Genomic DNA, 7,500 nt, shown 5'->3' on the forward strand with positions numbered 1-7,500 from the left:
TTTGTAGATTATAACTTTGCACAAATTCCTGTTTTGTAACACTGTAATGTATAAGTAGAAATGACTGTGGAATAACTTTCTTCTGTTATATCACTTCAGTATGATTATTTGCAAAGTTACCCGGATCATTGTGGCATCCTCTTAATCCTATCACGTCTGAGACTTTAGTAGACGTGCCTGTAGAGGGAAGGGATGGGGGAAGGGGGTGGAGGGTGGGCATAGAGAGTGTCGGTGTAATATGAAGGAGGGAGGGGAGAACCATTGGTAAATAAAACTCTTATAATATCAACAGTTCTGAAACTATTTGAGCACGAGTTTCCCATTACCACACAAAGGTGCAGATAGCAACAGATGTTACACCGAGAGTGGGGGGGGGGGGGGGACTTTTAGAGGGTTAGTTGTTGGACTGTAGTATCTGAATAGCAGTGCTATGGGGTGAGGGTGGTGCTGGGGCGGAGTATGTATCGTATGTAACTTGAATTGGATATTAATAAGCATGATCACTCAGACTAGAGCTAAAAACGGTGTTAATCTTCACAGACATTACATAATATGAATTCACAAGCATGTACCTTTTGTTTTGCCCTTGAGTTTGGTAGAAGGAAATATTGAGTGTCGAACACAAGTTGCATTGATCACTGACACTGCGTCACCCTGCGGTCAATCTCCTCTGATCTGCAGATTGCACCTGCACAAACCCAAACAATGTTATGATCGCAAAAAGCCTGCATAGCCAATGGATCTAAGAACACAAACACTCGATGGATCTAATTAGAGAGTCTGCAAACGAGTCATTTTACGTTGGAAATTCAATGACAATCTGTCAGTCAATGAAGCAGATAGATCTGTCCCTGCGATTGTTTTTGCAAGCAGATACATGTTTGAACTTCACTTATCCCGTTATCATTCAACAAATTGATATCTTGCATGATGAATTTTGTGCCGAGGAGCTGAACAAACAATCAAAATCAAGCAAGTGGTACATTCAGAAGACAAACTTCAGTCGCAAAAAACAAACTGACGAGAAAGAACCTAGCTTAATTACTGCTGTATTGATTTCGGCCAAACCAACGCATTTGCATACCGAAGTCATTCCTCCTTTGATTCCAATCATTGTGCATGATCTTAATGCAAAAATATATACGAAAACGAGCTGATCGAAATGAGTAACATTGCACCTGCATTGACTGTACTGCAAAAGCGAAGGTCGTCTGCGACTGGAGATTTCGAAGTTGAACAGCAGCGTTTCTTCACACTCAGCTGTTGGCTTCCTCGGAAAAGTGAAAAGCGTGACTTGAAATCTAGCGGAAACCACATTCTATCTTTCCGTTTCGGTATTCTTGTGTAAAATCCATGAAACAGTTCTTTCGAAAAAGGCGGCCGTCGTTATTTGGGATGCCACCTAGTGTCACACTACTATTTCCGGAGAAAGTGATGAGTGCGCTGATTGGCTGCACCGCTGCACCGGAGCCAAAAAATAGAAACGTGTCCTATTCCTTGCTCCGCACCGCACACACAACTTTCTCCACTCCTGCAACGGAAGTAGCGTCATCTCTCCGCCTGGTGCAGCCTACTCCACCCTTGCTCCGCTTGCTCCACCTGTGTGTGAGCCCCGCTTAAAGTTCCTTCGAAGGAAACCGGAGGAGAACTACTATTGCTTTCCAGGGATCGATGATATTTCCTTAGTCCCTACATCTGATGCAACCATGATTCGTGACCCAACCTTCAATGCCAGGGGGCATTATTTCTTTTGAAATAAATTAATTAACTGCAAGTGGCAACTGTTCTATATGTAACCAATGCCTTTGGTTTATTGTCTTAACAATTGAATGAACCACTTTTGAACATTTGCATTCTTCATGTCAAACCTTATTATACATGTCTGGTTGTTCGTTTCCGAGTTACGTCGGTGATGAACTTTTCATTAATGTTTCTCTTTTTTGGGGCAAAGTTTGCTTGATTTTGTCCAGCTTTTTTTCTTTCTGTTCCTGTTTTAGTGTTTGGCATTTTACCTAAGAAGAATCTGGTTGCAAAATTAGCTTCATTTAGTAAAGTTTGTTGGAAAAAGCATAACCGTTTCTTTGTTACAAAAGTGATGTTTCCATGTTACATCGGTGACCATTTTGCATTCTTTTGGGATAACTTTCTAACATTTTGTCTTAGAGCAACAAATCTTTGTATATATGCTATTGTGAAGGTTAAATGTCAATAAGACTGAATGAATGGCATGTATCAACATGTTCTGATCAGGATATCATTAATTAATTTTCATTTTTGTATTGAAATTTTGACGAATGCATGGAACTTTGAAAAAAACATTATTTTGTTGTTTGCATGTAGTCATTTCATATTGAACTCTATAATGGCTTGTGATTCAACAATAATAACTGAATAAAAGTTGTTTTCAGCCTTATAAATGCAGTTTTGTTGTCTTTTATGTTTCCATGTTACATGGGTGATTTTGCACACATGGTCCAAATAATGCTCAATATATGGCAAACTAAAGGCAATGTTATATTTTTTCTTGTTTAAACTGAAAAGGTACACCCTGAGAAGTGTGTAAATAGTATTATCAAAGTTTTCTGGGAAGATTTTACTTTTGGTGATAATGTCACAAACAGAGGACGAGATTCTGAGACGCACCCATATATATATCCCAAATCTGACAGATCTCTTACACTTCTCAGAATGCAGAAAAACGGCAGAAATGCACAGCAATATATAGTCATTAGGACATGTACGACCGGTTATTTTTGGCTCACGTAAGTGTAGCCTATGCGATGATAAACTTTGTCTGTCTGTGCGTGCGTGCGTGCGTATGTATGTGTGTATGTCTGTGGTAGAAACTTTAACATTTCCGAGTCTATGGATTACGTCAGTCTCGGTCAAAAGTGTTCGACGTGTGTGATAGAAACTATTTGAAGACGTCACATTATGACGTAAGAGGGTTAGACGTCACGCAAAGGAATTACTGAAAGTCTCGGTCATTGTTATTGTGAGCGGGCCGAGACTTCTTGGCAGATCCAGGGTCTCGCTTTCTTGCATATAGTTTCACCTATGCTTACTGTGTGTGTGTGTGTGTGTGTGTGTGTGTGTGTGTGTGTGTGTGTGTGTGTGTGTGTGTGTGTGTGTGTGTGTGTGTGTGTGTGTGTGTGTGTGTGTGTATGTGTGACGGAGTGATTGAGTTTGTGTTACTGTTTGTCGATTTCTTACGTGAGCCTTGAAGGCTTCGCCTCTTGTTTTCCGTTGATGTTGTGTTTTGGTTTTCTTCATAAGTAGTCTTGTTCAAAATTAAAAAAACTCAAACTTCTTTTTGTTGTATACGAATGAACTAATAAAAAGCTGTTTAACAGCTGTGTTGTCAAATCGAGGGTTTTTTCCCAAGTCCGTGTGGCGCCTGCGCAAAACTAATGCGCATAAGAAACGGCGTCTGCTATCAAAACCTGAGATCAACGTGTGTGTGTGTGTCTGTCTGTCTGTCTGTCTGTCTGTCTGTCTGTCTGTCTGTCTGTCTGTATAGAGCGAGGAACACAAAAATGAAAGAAAACAGAAAAGGACTTTCCCCCGATTATAACTTTTGCCTCCACTCGAACAAGAAGGGAGATAAAACGCACTATTTAATGCAGCTTGTTGCTTTGGACAGAGTTGTTCCCCTTCCACCGCACTTTTTCGCCACAATAACACTGCTTCAGTCTTTTTTTTTTCTTTTTTTTTTAAACCTCAGTTGCACGCAGGCTGCTTCAACCCTTACTTTTTTGCCTCCTAATTTATTTATTTTTGGCGCGGATTATCCTTCTTTATTTTTCTTTTTTTTTTCTTTTTTTTTTTACCCCAAAATATACCTATATCCTTAACAATACAATTTCTAAAATGTCGTCAGTCTTTTAGTTTTATTATCTTTTCCGTTCCTTCTTTTGGGTCTGCCTATTTCGCTTTGTTGGTCTTTCTTTCCGTTGCGATCCTTTCTTAACTTTTGTTTGTTTAAAGTTCGATTATTTTTGTTTTTAATTCCTCTTTTGCATTGACAACACATGAGAACCGGCACGGTTGGCCTAGTGGTAAGGCGTTCGCCCCGTGATCGGGAGGTCGTGGGTTCGAACCCCGGCCGGGTCATACCTAAGACTTTAAAATTGGCAATCTAGTGGCTGCTCCGCCTGGCGTCTGGCATTATGGGGTTAGTGCTAGGACTGGTTGGTCCGGTGTCAGAATAATGTGACTAGGTGAGACATGAAGCCTGTGCTGCGACTTCTGTCTTGTGTGTGGCGCACGTTATATGTCAAAGCAGCACCGCCCTGATATGGCCCTTCGTGGTCGGCTGGGCGTTAAGCAAACAAACAAACAAATTGACAACACATGAGACTTCAGATCTCTTATTTTGCCTGTTCGGCGTACTATTTAAATAGCGTTTTTCTGACTGATATTTATGTCTCCTACTTTGATTCTATGTAAGTGGTGATAGCATTTATGCTCAAAATCACGAACAGTTTGGCAATCACATGTGATGCGTGTACATCTGTTTTGAAGAGGAACAAGGAAAAGACACAAAGAAAAACAAGTCGCGTAAGGCGAAAATACAATATTTAGTCAAGTAGCTGTCGAACTCACAGAACACGTGGAATTGACAAGAAGAGCGGGGTATTCGTTGCGCTGAGAAGGATAGCACGCTTTTCTGTACCTCTCTTTGTTTTAACTTTCTGAGCGTGTTTTTAATCCAAACATATCATATCTATATATTTTTGGAATCAGGAACCGACAAGGAATAAGATGAAAGTGTTTTTAAATTGATTTCGAAAAAAAAAATTTGATAATAATTTTTATATATTTAATTTTCAGAGCTTGTTTTTAATCCGAATATAACATATTTATATGTTTTTGGAATCAGCAAATGATGGAGAATAAGATAAACGTAAATTTGGATCGTTTTATAAATTTTTATTTTTTTTTACAATTTTCCGATTTTTAATGACCAAAGTCATTAATTAATTTTTAAGCCACCAAGCTGAAATGCAATACCGAACCCCGGGCTTCGTTGAAGAGTACTTGACCTAAATTTCAACCAATTTGGTTGAAAAATGAGGGCGTGACAGTGCCGCCTCAACTTTCACGAAAAGCCGGATATGACGTCATCAAAGACATTTATCAAAAAAATGAAGAAAACGTTCGGGGATTTCATACCCAGGAACTCTCATGTCAAATTTCATAAAGATCGGTCCAGTAGTTTAGTCTGAATCGCTCTACACACACACACACACACACGCACGCACACACATACGCACATACACCACGACCCTCGTTTCGATTCCCCCTCGATGTTAAAATATTTAGTCAAAACTTGACTAAATATAAAAAAGAAAAAAAGTAGACAAAGCAAGCAAGACCCTAACTCGACAAATAAATAAATAATTAAATAAATATTACATTGATAAGCAAACAAACAAACAAACAAACAAACACACACACAAATAAATGAATTAACAAAAAAAGATTTAAAAAATATAAACAAATATAAAAAATGATTAAAAGTAAATAAACACGTACATTTAAAAGAAGAGAAGTAAATAAATAATTAACATTTTTATTCACAGCAGATACGTCTTTCATCCAGTCGTAACTCTTACAAAACATTGATACTTTTATCAAAACAACATTTCGCATTTGACTCAAAAGACTGTCAGAAACGATCAGTTATATATAAAATTGACGAAAATTGTTTTCACTTTTCGTGTTCTGGTATAGAATCATCATTTGCAAACATGAGAAAGTTGCCGCTGATCAGATGTGTTGTGCCTTTAGTGTATCAGGGGAGATATGTACAGTAGGCAGCAAAAGAAACGCAACCCATTCGCACCCACTCTTCCGTCTGATTTTTCGTCCTTTTCAAATTGTCGTAAAATATGAACCAGACAAGGTACATCAAAAAGAAAAACAGATTCGCGGAGGATATTTTACTGGCTGTATGATTAGTGCATAGTATTTAATCGTCATCTTTTTTTTTAATCTTTTCATAAACTGTGTTTTACAGGGTCAGGTCAAACGAGTCGTGATTGCAGGCGAACGTACGTGTCACTTCGGCACGCTACAAAAATCGTAAAAATGCATATTTTTTCGGCCAGGTAAAGACAGTTGTGGAGGAAATTCATCTCTCAACATGATTATTTAATTAGAATTGTTTGCCAAAGCGTTACATTATCACAGTCAGGGACAGCGACCTTCAAAGTGACAGTGGGCGTCTATTTTGACACTGCGAAGCGGATCTGCGCATCTTAGGGACTTTGTTTGTGTGTCTGTTTATTTATGTATGAGTATGTGTGGATGTGTCTGTGTGTGTATTTGTGTTTATAAGTGTGTATGTCTGTGTTAAGGGAGGGGGGACGTATGCGTTTGGCTTCATAGTACTTTTTTACGAATCACAATGCTAACAGTTCATTGTTAAAAAAATAAACAAAGCAGAATTTAAAAAAAGCGCAGGATGTCTTTCCTAACTAATGCATGTTCGTGTCGAACAGACACTTGGTAACAAATAGCATCTGATTTTACAAGAAATTATTACATCGTTTCCGTGCGAAGGAGCTTTTCCCAAACAACATTTTTTAACACCGTCTAAGTTATTTATGCTCCTTTTTGTAATAATGTTACGCTTTGATGAATAATTCAAACTAAATGGTCACGTTGAGAGATGAATTTCCTCCACAACTGTCTTTACCTGGTTGAAAAATATGCATCTTTACGATTTTTGTAGCGTGTCCAAGTGACACGTACGCCTGCAATCACAACTCGCTTGGCCTGACCCTGTAGAACACATTGCAAAGGAAGAAGACACTTTCAAGAAAGAAACAGCGTTGAAAAACTCAGAGCAAAAGGCAGAGCCACAGAGTGACGATACTCAGAAGGAGCCAAGCCTTTTTCTTTCCAGCCCTATCATAATCTGGAGACGACCTAAACAGGAGCCTGCAGAAACCGGGAAACAAAACAAGAAACATTCTAAACAAACTGTACAAGATTATGAAACAAATGAGAAACACAAAAATGCAGGTCCTGAATTTGTATCCAACTTTGATCAGCCGATCCATGCATATCATACAAAACCGAAGAGGAACCGGCTCCATTCTAGAGTCAAACACCTGAAGCCGCCATCCTATGCCTACTTTGACGGCCTGTCTAGAAACAGTCTCAAACCAGCACTAGACATTGGAGACTTGAACCTAAAGGTTGACGACGATCATCTTATCCAGTACTATCCGGTAGCTGTTTGGCATCATCCCGAATCGGTCGATAATCTGGCAAAATTGCACATGACTGGAGTAGAGCCACAAAAACTTTAAAATGTACTGACAAAGTGGGCGTCGCTGACAAGGAAACAAAAGAAACAAGTTCATCTGAAAACCTAGGCCTTGGCAACAAACAGAGCAAACTGTCTAACATTCTTGAACCTATGTTCGTTATCGGGCGGGCGGAGATATAGCTCAGTTGGTAGCGCGCTGGATTTGTATTCAGTTGGCC

The 7,500-nt window shown here is 39.1% G+C and overlaps 1 long non-coding RNA gene across 1 annotated transcript in view; it reads right to left on the reverse strand.

The window, feature by feature from the left end:
* The window catches only part of LOC138947245 (uncharacterized), a 394,861-nt gene that overhangs the window by 123,683 nt on the left and 263,678 nt on the right, over positions 1–7,500 (reverse strand). The gene's annotated exons all lie outside the window — the stretch shown is intronic.

The sequence above is a fragment of the Littorina saxatilis genome, linkage group LG14 (assembly GCF_037325665.1).
Source record: "Littorina saxatilis isolate snail1 linkage group LG14, US_GU_Lsax_2.0, whole genome shotgun sequence".
Taxonomy (NCBI): Eukaryota; Metazoa; Mollusca; class Gastropoda; order Littorinimorpha; family Littorinidae; genus Littorina; species Littorina saxatilis.